This window comes from Rhineura floridana, chromosome 2 (genome assembly GCF_030035675.1).
Source record: "Rhineura floridana isolate rRhiFlo1 chromosome 2, rRhiFlo1.hap2, whole genome shotgun sequence".
Taxonomy (NCBI): domain Eukaryota; kingdom Metazoa; phylum Chordata; class Lepidosauria; order Squamata; family Rhineuridae; genus Rhineura; species Rhineura floridana.
The window spans coordinates 34,304,870-34,320,218 of record NC_084481.1 but is presented as its reverse complement, the minus strand read 5'-3'; positions in this window follow the sequence as shown (position 1 = coordinate 34,320,218).

The following is a 15,349-nucleotide window of genomic DNA, read 5'->3' as shown; positions in this document are numbered from 1 at the left end:
AACCACAAGGTGGGATTTTCCCTTCCCCCTGAACAACTTTTAAAGATACAGAAGACCTCTTGGAGGTTGGGCCTGGCAACCAAGAAGTCTTCTGTATTTTTAAAAGTTGTGCAGGGGGAATGGAGAATTCCACCTTGTGGTTTTTCCCATTACAGTGTTGCTTTCCCATTACAGGATCAGTCTCAGGCCAGGAACCTGGCAACCCTACGCAAGAGGTGGCCATCCAGCTGCCTCTTGAATGCCTCCAGAGTTGGAGAGCCCACCCTCTCTAGGTTACCTCCCTAGGTAATTGGTTCCATTGTCGTACTGCTCTAAGAGTTAGGCAGTTTTTCCTGATGTTCAACTGAAATATGGCTACCTGTAACTTGAGTCCATTATTCCGTGCCCTGCATTCTGGGATGATCTAAATGCAAACAATACTCCCAATTCAGCCAGTGATCTCCCACTGGGAATAAATGAATTTAATCTGGAAATCATAACCTGTCTTAATTAAATTAAATATCCTTTTTCCATTTCCATCCCCAACTGAATGGGCAAAGTTTCCTTACATTTGTGGTTTCACCTTGTGGCAAGACATTTAACAAAGAACCCAAACAGGAAGTCTGACTTTGACTCTAGATCTGCCTTGTCAGCCACCTTATCACTGCCTGAGCCTTGTCAGGGATGGGCATCTATCCCCACAAAGTGTGTGCAAAGGAATCCTAGAGGAGGTTTACCATTGTGATCACTCTTCAATGAGCATCTTTTGCCCCTTTCATGATGGGATCCCGACCTGCCACAGCAAGAACTCCAGAAACTCAAAGTTGGCACCTTCTTTCCTTATTGGAATGGGTAACTATTGCATCTCAATTTTCCTGTTTTTCTCTATCTCCTGTATTTTCCCAATCTCACTCTAATCTGGCTCTTGCGAGACAAAGAAACTACTACTTTGCATGTAACCTTTCCTCCTTCCTGCATTTTATTATTATTTTTATTTATTTAGTTGCATTTCTAAACCGCCCTATAGCTAGCAGCTCCCAGGGCGGTGTACAACATGATAACACCACAATATTTAAAATACAGCAAGTGTGTATTGCGCAGACAATATAAACATTATATAAACAAAGTGAAAGAAAACTAAAAAAAATAAGATTAAAAGCTTAAATACTTTAAAATGCCTGGGTGAAGAGGTGGGTTTTTACCTGGCGCCGAAAAGATGACAGATTACTCTTTCTGAAAAGATTACTCTTTCCTTATAACAAAACTGGGGTTTAAGACTCCACCCCATAATTCAATATTAGGCAATTCTCTGCCACTAGTTCTCTCCTCTCTGCAACAGCAATTAAGTTTATGGTCGAGGCAATGCATAGATGGGATCATCTGCCTAAAACTTTATTAACCTGTTCTTTTCTGTATGTTCCTATTGGCATGCTATCATCTTTAAACCTTTATACATCTATAAATAAGTATTACAGTTGCAGCAACAATGTGGTTCTTGGTAACTCTCTAGAACCAGCACACTAACACTGTCCATTCTAAATTCCCCCAAATTAAGGTAGTCAGCTAAGCCAATGCCAATTTGTCTGTGTCCGCACAATTATCTACTGTAAAGGTCCCAAGAGTAGCTAGGGTTGCCAGGCTCAGGGCCTGAGACTGATCCTGTATCTTTAGGATAGGAGAAAGTCAGCCAAGTGGAGGTGTTCTTGCAACACTGTAATGGGAAAAACCACAAGGTGGAATTCTCCCTTCCCCCTGCACAACTTTTAAAGATACAGAAGACCTCTTGGAGGCCGGGCCTGGCCTGGGAAGGGAGGATTCCACCTTGTGGTTTTTCCCATTACAGTGTTGCAAGAACACCTGCACTTGGCTGACTTTCTTTTCTTCTTTTTTTTTTTTTACAATAATTTTTATTCAAATTTTCATAAAACATACAAAACAAAATCATAAAACATTCAAAGACAAAAAACAAAACAAAACAAAAATAATTAAACAAAAAAAAATAAAATATTGACTTCCCATTTGTCACAGATCAAATCAGTTATAGGTCTACAATATATAACAATCCTGTCTCTTAAATCATATTATAAAATCACTTTCCTCCAGTAGTTATCTTAATTAATCATCAAATCTCATAAACATTACTTTATTCTTTCCACAAAAAGTCAAAGAGAGGTTTCAATTCTTTAAGAAATATATCTATCAATTTTTCTCCAAATAAACATGTCGATTAATCCATCTCGTTAATAATTATAATAATCTTATTGTCATAACCATAGTCCAAATAAACATTTCGATTAATCCATCTCATCAAAATCTGTTAGGTTCAATAATTTCAATAGCCATTATTCCATTATCCCTATTAGTTCCATCTTCCATCTCCAATAGTCCTGTTAAGTCCAGTAATTTCAGTGTCCAATCTTCCATTATCAGTATTCCATAATAATCTTGCTGTCGTAGCCATAGTCATATAATAAGAGTCTGATGGGAATTTCCTCTATCCCAAATATTTTCTTGCCATCCATTCTGAATAAGTTGCTGAAATGCTGTTGTAAAGTCATATCTGTGTTCTTCTTTTTTACAAAATGCGCTGGCTCATCTCTTGAGTTTTTCCATTGTCATATGGCTGCAGTTAATTCCATAGATTTTCTCTATATCAAACTCCATCACGTCATTCCAGTCCAAAAGATTATCCAAGCCATTGATAACTTTATCTCTAATATCTTCATTAATTTCTTCAGAGATAACGTTAAATTCCAAACAGTAGATTTTATTTCTAAAATCCATAAACTCCAGATCTTTTTCCAATTCCACATTTGTTCCAATCTCCAGGGCTTGTATCTTCCCTTTGTTTTTTCTTTTCTCATCTCTGATCTCATTCTCCTCTCTCACAGGATCCCCTATTTCTTTAAGCTCCTGCGTCATTTTGCTCAGATAAGGTCCAGCCAACAATGCCAGACGGACTTCCGAACAAGCTCTATCTGTTTAAGCGATACGTTTATCTTTTCTTTAAAGAGAGAACGGACTAACAGGCAAGCACCCTTCTTTCTATTATTTTTTTTACTTGGTCTAAATTGTTGCAGCAAAAGGAGATTTGTCAGATTGATCGGCTTTGGACAACTTCTGGGTGAGCTATAACTCTTCTCTGTTATTCACGAAATTAACAGCCTATCTCTGTTTCTGTCGCAAAAAGCTGTCCTGGAAGTGCATTCTAAAGATATAAACAGAAGAGGGATTTCTATTCCTGATTTCTATTCCGAGGAATATTATATTGTCTGGGACTATTCTCTTTTTGGTCTATTTTATTTTGACGAATCTGCTTCTTCACGACGCCACTAACTGTTTTGATGCTGGGAACTAAATTTGTTTTGCATTCTTGAACATAGAGAGATAAGGCAGGCTGCTCTGTTTATACTGTGATGTCATCAAGCCTGGAATATTAACCCAATTGTTGCTGAAATAAGAAGTGGTTCTTCTTTATTTTTGTTTTGCTTTGTTTTCGTGGTTTTAAAAATGGCAATCAAGAAAGTGGCTGAGAATCTGGAAGTAACTATGTTTCAGAAAATAATGGATGAGATTGAGATAACGAAACAAACCCTGCGACAGGGTAGTAAGGAGCTGAAAATTGAACTGACTTTCTTTTCTTCTAAAGATATAGGATCAATCTCAGGCCCTGAACCTGCCAACCCTAAGAGTAGCATTGTTAATGTCCTAAAATTAGCTTCTTATTGAGTTCACATGTAATATAGCAGATCTGGTAACAAAAGCAACAAACCATGGAATACTGCTGGGCATGCTGGGGAGCAATGAAAGGAGAGGCCTGTCGACTACACATCTTCATTGTGGGCTTCCTAGAGGCATCACTGAAGAAACCACAATGGTAGACTAGATGGCCCTTTGGTCTGATCCAGCCGGGCTGTTTTTATGTTTCTATGTATTGGCTGCTGTGACACCTTACAGTCAAGCAGCGAGCACTCATTCTATTGAGCTGGAACAAGAACGGGGTTGTCTGAGAAGAGGTACTCCTTAGAAGTTATATTCTGCAACTACTAGTACACAATAAGTATGAATGGATGTTAAAGAATCCCCTCCCCAAATAGCAAATGCAAAATGCAAAAACTTTGCAAAGAGGCTTAGGTAGGTCTCCTGATGTGCAGGAGCTAAAGACCAAACACTCATTAAGAACTGACTGTACAGTTAACTTACAGAACAATGGTATACACATTTACTTAGAAATAAATAAGTCTCTTTGTATTAAACGGGGCTTATTCCCAAGTAAGGTACAGGATGGCAGATTACACTTTAGTTGAGAGTTGGCACTAGGGGGAAAACAGGGTTCTTGTGCTTTTAGTAGGTGCATGGCAGACAGAAACTCAACAGGTTAAGCCTTTCTTCTGTTCATTTTCTTAACTTCACTTATCTTAGGATCAAAGGCATAGTAAACATAGTAAAGACATGACACAGTAAACATAGTAAAGACATATTTCAAAGAACCCAGAGGGTTATACTTACGAGAAATAGTTATCTACCATGGAAGAATGACTGCAGAAAAAGAAATTATGGCATATAATGCTAGTGAACAAATCAACACATTTTAAATGATTATGGCAAAGAATGGTTTATTCAGAAGAACTGTTGCTGCAGCAATGGCTGTACACAATATGGCTGCATGTTGCTTTGGAAAAAAAGAGGAAAATGTTAAAAAAAAAAAGAAGCACTTGCTAAACCTAAAGGATCAATTATGACCTTGGAGATCATTTTTGTTCTTTCTTTTGCTGCTGCTGAGTTGCTTCACTTTCTATGTGCATTTCAGTGTGATAGATTTATTACAAAGCTTTAATAATATCTTTATTAAAAAAAGAAACAGTTACAGCATCACCTGTGGGTGTGCAATAGTGTATTAAGAGTTTGAATTAATGACATGTTTTTATTAGGATGGTTCCAGGGGCAAGGGGACAGGACTGCAACATCCGTCCCACTTACAATACTTATGACACCACTAGTTAGGAATAGAAGCTCCACGTACAAAGTCAGTATAGCATTGAATACCAGATGCCAGAGAGAAATAATACATTATTGTTTTTCAACAAAAGTATGCCTCAAAATTAAAAAAAAAGTTCAGTTTTTCATCAGAAATCTGTCTTTTGTGCATTTCTGAATGTATGCAAATGCCACTGATTAATTTCTTAATTAATCAGCAGCATAATCCTGTGCATGGTTACTCAGAAATAAGCCCCATTAAATTCAGTGGGTATTACTCCCGGGTAAGTATGTACAGTATTGCAGCCTCAAACATCAGTAGTCAAGCGACAGCACTGCTAAGTCCTATAGATTTCATCAAGAGTAAGTTAGGATGTTATTCTGCAGCTGGAGTTCAGCCAGATAAGGGGCTCTGGGAAGTGGAAGAGAGGGAGGCCTACCAACAAGGTGGCAAATACACCACTAGAGACCCCCCTAGTAGACCCACAGAACGTTCTGTGGGTATAGATGTCCTGCCAATGGGGGAAGGCAAAGGAAGGCTTATCGTAAGTATGCTGGGGGCAGCTGAGGATAGGCCCCTCATTTCCTATAAAACATCCAGCCCTTAAATGGCCCACATAAATGTGAGGGAAAACTGAAAAAGAAGAAATGAAAAAATAAAAGAGTGATAAAAACCTCACCTCCCACCCTGAGCATACCTAGGCTTTGAATGGGGCAGGTACGCCGCCATGGATTCACATACACATGGATTACTCTGTCCGGCTGCATTCCTTTCCATATTTACCTGTGAATAAGTTCCACTGAAAACAATCAGACTTTCTCCCAAGTAGACATGCACAGGCATGTTAAGTACGTGTTGGGCCCTTCCATATAAATAAATGTAATTGAAAAGTGTTTAACGTTGGCAAATCTCATTCCCGCAGCAAATACCACAGTAGATATTATCATTGCAAAAGCTTGAAACTGCTGCTTCCAACTCAAGTCTCAGACTGGTTGAACAAGCTCTGGTATATAACAGAGATGACTTTATTTTTTACAAATGTGCATGGGGAGTTGATAGAGATTCTTGATTGGTCTTTTAGGAGATCCACCAGCTCAAGATAAGGACATATAGGAACATAAGAAGATATGTTTTGGATCAGGCCCAAAGCTCATCTAATCCAGCATTCTTTTCCATGTTGGCCAGCCAGATGCCCATGGGAAGCCCACATGTAGATTTTGGAGATGATCCTGCCATAGTTTAACATCTTGGTGTCACATTAAGAGAGCCAGTTGTTAGAGTGCTGGGAGACCAGGGTTCAAATCTCCACTTAGCTTACTGGGTGGGTCCGGTCCCTATCTCTCAGCCTAACCTACCTCAAAGGGTTGCTGTCAGGATAAAATGGAGAGAAGGAGAGCTATGTGTGCCACCTTGGGCTCCTTGGAGGAAAGGTGGGATAGAAATGCAATAAATAAATAAATTTCATCATAATAGTTAAACCTTTATTTTTTTTTAAAAAAAATACATATTATAATCTCAACACATAAAATATTAATTACATAACACTCTATTCACACATTAGAAAAATATATAAGTCTTAATGCCAAGTCTCTGTCTCTCTCTGCAAGTTATGTGTAATATGAAAAAAAGTCGGTGGCAAGGAAGACTACAACTCACAAAGCCCTTCCAATAGAAGAGATTCCATTGAAGCCCATTTGACTCCTGCAAAATAATTGCTAAAGTGGAATGAAGCTGCACAAACCTTTGTGTGAATTAGTACAAGGACTACCATACCATGACCACAACCAATTCTACTGAGAACAATAATAAATTCAGAAAAGCAATCACTCAGGTTTTCATTAAATGATTATTGTACCCCATAGTCCTTCCCCCTTCATATATCACTTTCAGTGCTAACAGGATTTATTTCTCTTTTAGTGATAACATATGATTTATATATACCACCTGAAATTTCTCTATAATACATCATACTTCACCCACCACCACTATTCTGCTTAAATACATGAGGGAGACTTAGGCTGAAAGAAATGAAATATTTCTGCCTATCTTGGAAATTAAAGGTCTGATAATGAGGTGCTTGTATGGTCAGGGATGGAACGGATGAGTGGCTGTCTGTCCATCTCCTCCAAAACAATATTTCTGTGAAGTGGGAGGGAAAGGGTGTGCTTATGTCACTCACTTTTTGAGAAGCTGTGAGAAACTTCGCTTATTCAGCTAACACAAGAGCCTTCAAAACATGTAGAGTACATGCATAGGGAAGGGAATGGGATCAAAACAGCATGCTCTATTTCCAACCTACACATGCTCAACTGAAGATCGAAACAGAGACTACTCGTTCTGCATGATCAGGTACCCTGAAAAAGCAGGGTTCCTATTCACATATCAGCTATGTCCATGGTTGCGCACTAATGGACATGCACAAGCGTCTCTTGCATGTGCAGAGGATTCTTCATTGACTCCATTGTTGAGGGCATCCAAAGCATGTACAGTACATCTTCAGAAGCTGTCCAGGACATCAGAGTAGAAGAGGATATACACATTGGTGATCTTCATTTCATTATGCTTTTAATCATTTTGGTGAACTGTGCCTCTACAGAGTGGCTTGCCTCATATGGCACTTCTGATATATTATTTATTATTTTATTTATTTATTTATTGGTTAGATTTATATCCTGCCCTTCCTCCCAGCAGGAAAGCAGCTGGGTGAAGATTGTTGATAGCTCGGAAAGAACAGAAAAGACATGACCTTTCTGGTTTTCACTTGGTCTTTTCCCCCATTAGACATCAAGTGAACATAAATTTCTTCTCTTCAACTTCATCTGTCATTAACAGAAAATGCACAAGAGTAAATACAGCCCTCTGAATTTCGTAAAAGTATTTCTGAAAGGATTAAATGAAATCTATTTGAACAAACACAATATTGCTATACATTTTCTCGAGAAGGATGAAGGGTTATTCACTGCTTGGAATTCTAACTTACAATAGGAGCAAGACGCACTGGGACATGTCACAGCCTACATTGATGGGATGTTTAAACATCTGCTTCATCAGCTGAATTATCAAATTAAGCAACATCCTTTCAAGAGATAGTTCTTTCTAAGAGACTGCCAATTCTTCCCTCTCTAGAGTTTCTTTATTATAGAAGTAATTGAAGACTCTTGCATTGTCATAGGTATTGGCTGACATGTCTCGTCTAAAAGATCCCCCTTTCCTTTTCTTTCTCTTGTCCCTTCCTACCCCCTTGCTTCCCTTAGCCTGCAATCCTAACCCCTCTTTACCTGGGAGTAAGCCACCTTCAATTCAGTATGATCTACGTCTGAGTAGACATGGTTAGGATTGTGCTGTTAGTTCTTTGATGCAACCAAACTGGTGTTCAGCACTGAACCTCTTTGAGGCAAAGGATCTGTTTGGGTATTTATAACGACACGGCTATAATCACACAAGGGGAAGAAAACAGAGTCACCCTTGTTCACCCACTCCCACACTGGCCACTCCACAATACCGTTCATGGTTTGAGCAGCCAGCAGCGAAGGAGCCTGCTGAGTGTGCATAGGCTGTTCCATGCACTGGAACTAGGATGGAGAGTTCTGACAATTTTGCTTCTCTCCGTTTCACATTTTCCCAGTCTTAAATCCGCTTCTCCACATTTCTGCAGCAATTTGTGGATTTTTTTTAAAAAAAAACTTCCTCATGAAAATACTCCAGCATTTTAGTGAGAATTTCTCCTACTAAACACGTCTGTAGGTAGTTTAAAGTGCACATTTTCACAAGCAATTTCTTGTCATATAATGCATATGTTATTTTAACGGATATATTCATTTTTATGCACGCTTTCCCCAAACAGAAGCATTTTTCTAAACATTGTCTGGTTGGCAAACTGCACTGCAAAATAAGGGCAAATGTTGAAGGATGGTTGTATTTCAGTTCTCATATTGTTTCAGAAAGTGTGAATTTGATAGATTTAGCTTGAAATACGAATGGAAGTGCATTTCTCGCCCATCCCTAACTGGAACTCAGGATTCTAGCTCATAGAGACAGCCTACGTGTGTAGGGTAGACTGCCCCACTGCAGACATGCTCCCAGTGCATGGACAGGGCTGAGGAAGGGCAGGTGTGGGATTAATGAGATTAATTTGTGCAGCCTTGCTCTCCTCCCTCACATGATTATTGTTGTATGGTTACATATGTTTGAAAAGGGTAAAAGACAGAGAGAATGTTGGGAACTAGTTATGCACATCACGTATACACACATACATAAACATAGCTTAGTCTAAAGGCTCACTCAGCACTCACAGGAAAACACCACGGAAATGAGAAGTTTTATTAATGTGGCCACTAGAGTTTCTGTCACCACCTCAGCCCATCTTTGAATTGCCTTCCTAGAAATTACATAAGGAGGCTCCAGCTCAGGTAAACAGTGCCTTCTTATGAACATCGGCCTTATGAAAACCAACTGGCGGCTCCATGTGGTTCTATGTGCCCAGATGGGGGGCTTTGAACAAGTCTGAACCAGCCCTAACAATATCCCCATCCAATGTCTCTGCCACTATCAGCTTACCTTTGATTCATACATGGAGCCTTAGGAAGTCCCTCAATAATATATGGAGCTCCATAGGCTGAGGGGCACTCTCATTATCTTCAAAGCCCTGTATATATAACGGGAGGCAGTCCACAGTATGCAGCTTCTGGAGTACATCCTCACTCCCTGCCACTGCTTTGCTCTTTGTGAATCAAAGACAGCATGAGTCTTTTAAAAATTTTATAAAATATGATAGGGAAACCAGTCTTATTCAGCCATGTTGTTACCCAGTATTGAAATCTGATATATATTACTTCAGTCACTTCAACAGAAGGGAGTTATGCAAAATAAGGTTTCTATTGCTCCTGCACCCCACACCACGGACATTTTGGCTATTATTTTGATATGTGTTGGCATGGTGTATGTATACATCACACACACACAATTTTTGACTGCAAGGCAAGGCAATCATCCACTTATATGAAGGCACTTTTTGTGACCTATAAGTTAGAATTTAATTCATTTATTTTTTGTTAAATTTAATTCCAACTGTGACCATCACTGCTCCCTGCAATTTAACACATGCTGCACACTTTAATATAACCGCTGAAGCAATGGACTCTAGATCCTTTGAACAAATGACTATATTGAATGGTCTGTTTGATTGACTGGCTTTTTAAAAAATATATTTTTTGATACTTACTAACAGTGTAGTCCCAAACATGTCTATTCAGAAGTGAGCCCTACTGAGTTCAATGGCATTTGCAGCATCTACAGAACAGTAGCCTAATTTGGGGAATTATACATGAAAAACAAAGTGAAGATTTCCCAGACGATGCAAAAAAGGCAGATTTATGAAGAGTGATATTTTCTTTCCTTTCGTCCCAAAATATCATAGACCTGCTGAGATAAAATTTATATTGTGGTTGAATAATATCTACGGCAATCATACAGTCTGTTTCTTAAATGCTATGAACTTTTCATTACAAAATGGTTTTCCTAATTTGTAGCAATATATTTTATTTATGACGTGTTTAGAAAAAGCAGGGATTGGGGAAATATTGATGCAATCACTGTTCTTATAGTTTTACTATGATTTTGTAATTTTAAGTTAGTTTTAATTTTGTACAGCTGGAGGATGATGATGTCGCATTCTTGTTAGCTGTTTTGGGCTCCAAATTGGAGGAGGGGCAGAAATAAATGTTTTGCATCAATGATTAAATACAAACAAACATAAAGTTTCTGGCTGGACTTCGCTCGCGAACTGGTATCTTCCTGCCAGGGTTATATTTATTTATTTATTTATTGCATTTGTATACCGCCCCATAGCCGAAGCTCTCTGGGCAGTTTACAACAATTAAAAACATTACAAACAAACATACAAATTTAAAAACACATTTTTTAAAAAGCTATTTAAAAACACATGCTAATATGCCTGGGAGAAGAGGAAAGTCTTGACCAGCGCCGAAAAGATAACAATGTTGGCACCAGGCGCACCTCATCAAGAACATCATTCCATAATTTGGGGGCCACCACTGAGACGGCCCTCTCCCTTGTTGATATGTAAGATATGTAACAGGTAGCTACTGAATTTAAATCAGTTTAGCCTCTCATTTCAAGGATCCAAAATCAAACATCTCAGCAGGGTCTTCTCAACAGGGGAGACAATAGGTTTCTCATCTACCTGTGTGAGTTTTTGCAAGACCTGCTCCCTGCATTTCTGGCTGATTTCCACCTGGCCTGGAAGGGTGGGGCCCTGTCTCTCTCTCCAGCTACAAAAGCAGCAACTGCTGAAGGGGCCAGAGACCGTGTGTGTGTATGTGTGCGTGAATCTGCTGCTTGGGATGTCTATAGACTACTGGGGTTTTGTTTTGTATTATATGTTATATTTTACTCTATGTTATATTTTACTCTATGTACGCCGCCTAGAGTGGCCGTTAATTTGGCCAGATAGGCGGCCTAGAAATAAAATTTTATTATTATTATTATTATTATTAACTTTTCTACCACCCCCCTGCCCCCCCTTTCTGTATATATGGGAGAATGTAAGTTAAGTAGTTAATGTGCATAACTGGCCACTGAGCACATTCATCACACCTCATGGTGAATGTGGACATAATCTGTTCACAAAGAAGGAAATGTGTCATGGGGGGTGTGCATATCTCAACTATCTTTTTGTACATTCTCAAGCCAAAATTCATAATCCCCGACAGGCTATGGGGAAAATGTGCCTATCTCTGTTGCATTTTGTACATTCTCTGGCAAATGTGCACATTCTCTGGTCAGTATGCATAGTTTCCAAGAAATGGCCGTCTGATGCCTCTAGCTTGGAAGTGTGCAGTCCGCATTCCCCAGGCTGCTTCTGGCCCACTGCCTAATCTTAAGCAGTGGTCAATGGGAAGCACGGGTGGTGCTCCAGATAAAGAAGCAGCCATTTTCTTTTTAAAGCAGCCCTTAAGGGTTTTTTTCCCCACAGTCCAGCCACCTTTTCTGAACTCCCAGCTGTTCTGCAGTCAGCTGAGGAGCACAGGGTGGATTGCAAGGTGAGGAAGGTTTTAAGCCTTCCCTCCCTCTCCCACAATCCTGATTAAAATTGTCCCCTGTAAGCTTCTTTCAGAGTTTCAGGGAAGGAGTCTGTGTGATGCCAGCCATCCTGTTTACCAGATGCTTGCCACTCCCCAGATGAGTGAATTTGTGGACATGTCTATCCCCAAGATAGCAATGGGAATTTGTGAGGAAGCAGAGAGGAGAATTGGTGTGTGCAATTCTGTTGCCCAGTTCCAATCCCTAAACCCTGGCCAGAGCTTTACATCTGTACTGGGTCTCTGCTGAATTTAGGGATGGAGGATAAATGTGCTCAGTTCACATTTCAAAGGCACCTGACCTTGCACTGGGCATGTAAAGTGCGAAAAGGAGATTGATGGCCAGCATGGCTCCTCCTATGGCTCAGTGGGTGGGATTTATGTTGCGTGTGTGTTTTGGCTCTGTACTAGTCCAGTTCTATGTAAGCTGGCCTTGGAGCTGCTCCTGTTTATCATCTATTTAATCAAGCAACCATTCTGCTGCACTCTTGGAGTCCACTGTGCTGCATGGTCAACAGGAAGGAGTGCAACCATGTAAACAGATGCACTAGGGACCCACTTAAGAATATTACAAACCCAATTTGCCAATCCTGGATTTAAATAGCGAGAACACAGCTGTCTGTCAGATTAAACAGTTTTCCAGAATTTTGATCTCAGCTTTGAATTATGTGTACAAAAATACACATTTTAGAGGAAATGTTTTCCAAAGCATACAAAAATGCTTATTTTAGGAGAAGAATGCATGTGAAATGTGTACTTTAGCAGAAAGTATCTCCAATTTAAATATAATATGAAATATCTAAATATGATATATATTTTTCATTTTAAAAATCCCATAAAAGAACCTATGGTGGACAGCATGTAAAACTGGCATGGAACAAAAATAGGCTGATCCATCAGTCCCTAGCCTTGATAGGGGATGGTTTTATTTTCTTCCACTAAATATTGAAGTATGTCTTAGACTCACATGACTCTTCATATGAGAGTAATAATCCTATGAAGCACCTAAATACCACAAAGCTCTCATCAGCCCTGACATTTTCAAGTGAATTACAACAGCTGTTCTATGTTAAAGGGAAATTTTAATCAAATCCACCTTTGATAAGCAGGAAAGGTAAACATGACCAAGCTGCTAATGTACTTACCATTCCATTAAGCCTAAAGGAGGATGTTGTGATGGAAATGTATGCCTGGCCATCACACAGATTGTGTATTCTGCTTTCAAAATATCATATCCACTAATCACTGTGAGCAATCAGTCTCTCTCTCTGTCAATGTCAACCCATCAAAACACAATCTTAACCAATCATTTAGGTTTGTATTAAACCCAACTATCCCTCTGAATCATCATCATCATCATCATCATCAGAAGAAGAAGAAGAAGAAGAAGAAGAAGAAGAAGCCAGGAATAATGAAAAGATGCTGGGAATAGGATTTACACAGGAATTGGTGTGGCAATGTCTCTTCTGAGAATGGTCACTATGGAAATATAGTCCACAGTCCCCTGAGTCAATAGGAAAATCTCTCATTGATGTTCAGAATTATGGAATGCACTCTTCATTTTCAAGGAGGTTACATTACTGAATATATTAAAGCCAGTTGGCACCATTCTTTTCTGCCTTTCTCTCTATCTCTTGCCTTTTCTGCTTCTTTGCTTGTGTGGTCTTAGCTTTCCTCCTGTTCCAGCTTTGCTGACCACCAGCAGCCAGATGTTATTTTTTTAAATGAAAATTGCCCCGCTGCCTCCACTACACACTGTCACCATGGACTTGCGGAGCAGCGAGGAGCACTTTGCGTCCTGCCGGGAATACCACCAGCAGTTTGGTTACCAGCCATGCACAGACTACCCGCTCTGCCACCACCCGCTATGCTATTACAACTGTGAAGGCGAGAGCAAGCCGCCCCAGCCGGCATGCCCGCGCACCATCTTGGCCCTGTTTACACTGTCATCTGCACCATGGCCTGTGGCTTCTTCGATCCCATGCTGCCTGCCGCCGACAATGAGCTGATGACAACTGGCCGACCAAGGTCTACATCTACCCGGTCTATTCGCTCCACCCACAGACACTGCCAGGGAGTCATTCAGCCAGCTCGAGATGAAGAGCTGCAAGACTATGAGGCCTGGGAGCTACAGCTGCAGCGTCGGAGGGCCCACGGGGCAGACCAGTTGGTTGGCCTGCTGGTTGCCACCACCCTGTTTCCACTCTACCAGCAGCAGCGTCATGGGCCAGGGCATGCAGACAGAGACCCTTAGCATTAAGCTATACTACTCTTGGCCTGAGACGCAGGCCATCGCCATTTCGGACAGGTGTACCGCCCCTTGAAATAGCTGTAAGTTCGGGCAAGACGGAATGTCTTTCCTAGATGTTTTTTCTTAATATAACGTTATTTGCTATTTAATTTAATGTTTTGTACAATGTATTGCTTTATTGATGTATTGCCTTGTTGATGTTTTTTATATTTGTGTAACACAACACAACACAACACAACACGTTGGGGAACTTGTGACCCTGAAGATCTTGCTGGACTTACAACTCCCATCATCTCTGATCATTAGCCATGCTGCTGGCTAGGTCTGATGGGAGTTGGAGTCCACCAATGTCTGGAGGGCTACAGGTTTCCCATCCCTGTTGTAAGGTTTTTGTGAAACCAAGAAGTACAATCTGAGAAGGAGTTAAGCAGCAGTAGCAACCTAATTCTCAATGGCTGGGATCATCAGAGCACAGGTGACCTTCATTTATTCCATTAGAAAATGTATGTGGCACACTCAGTTGCTTCCTCCTACATAAGTGAATTATTGCCATTCAATCCTACAGGGGCAAAGTGAAGCACTGCTGATGGAGATGCTATTGTGGGAAGGGCAAGATCTGCTTTTCAGCCCTGACATTTGGCGTCATGCCATCCTGGTATTTGAGAATGTGTGCATAGAGAGGTGTGGTGCCCTCCCTGGTTCTTTGAAATACAAGTCACTGTTCACATATACAGTTACACACAAACATGCATCATAATGATGGGCATTTTACTTACATTAAATACACCGCACCCTAAATCATACTCAGGCACTGGGGGGTGCTAGGGTAGGGAACAGCAAAGACCTACAGTAACTGTATTCAAGGTATTCTCCCCCTCCTCACATTTTTGTTTCAAACCATTCTGCATTTTTCCTGCCCAGCAAGCAAGTGCCAAACTAACCTTGACCTACTTTGAAAGAACTGTTGGACTGTCAGTCAGGTTTAAAAGAAGTCATTAAAAGCTGACTGAGGTACCTTCTGTCAGCTTTGTGAAATCCCCT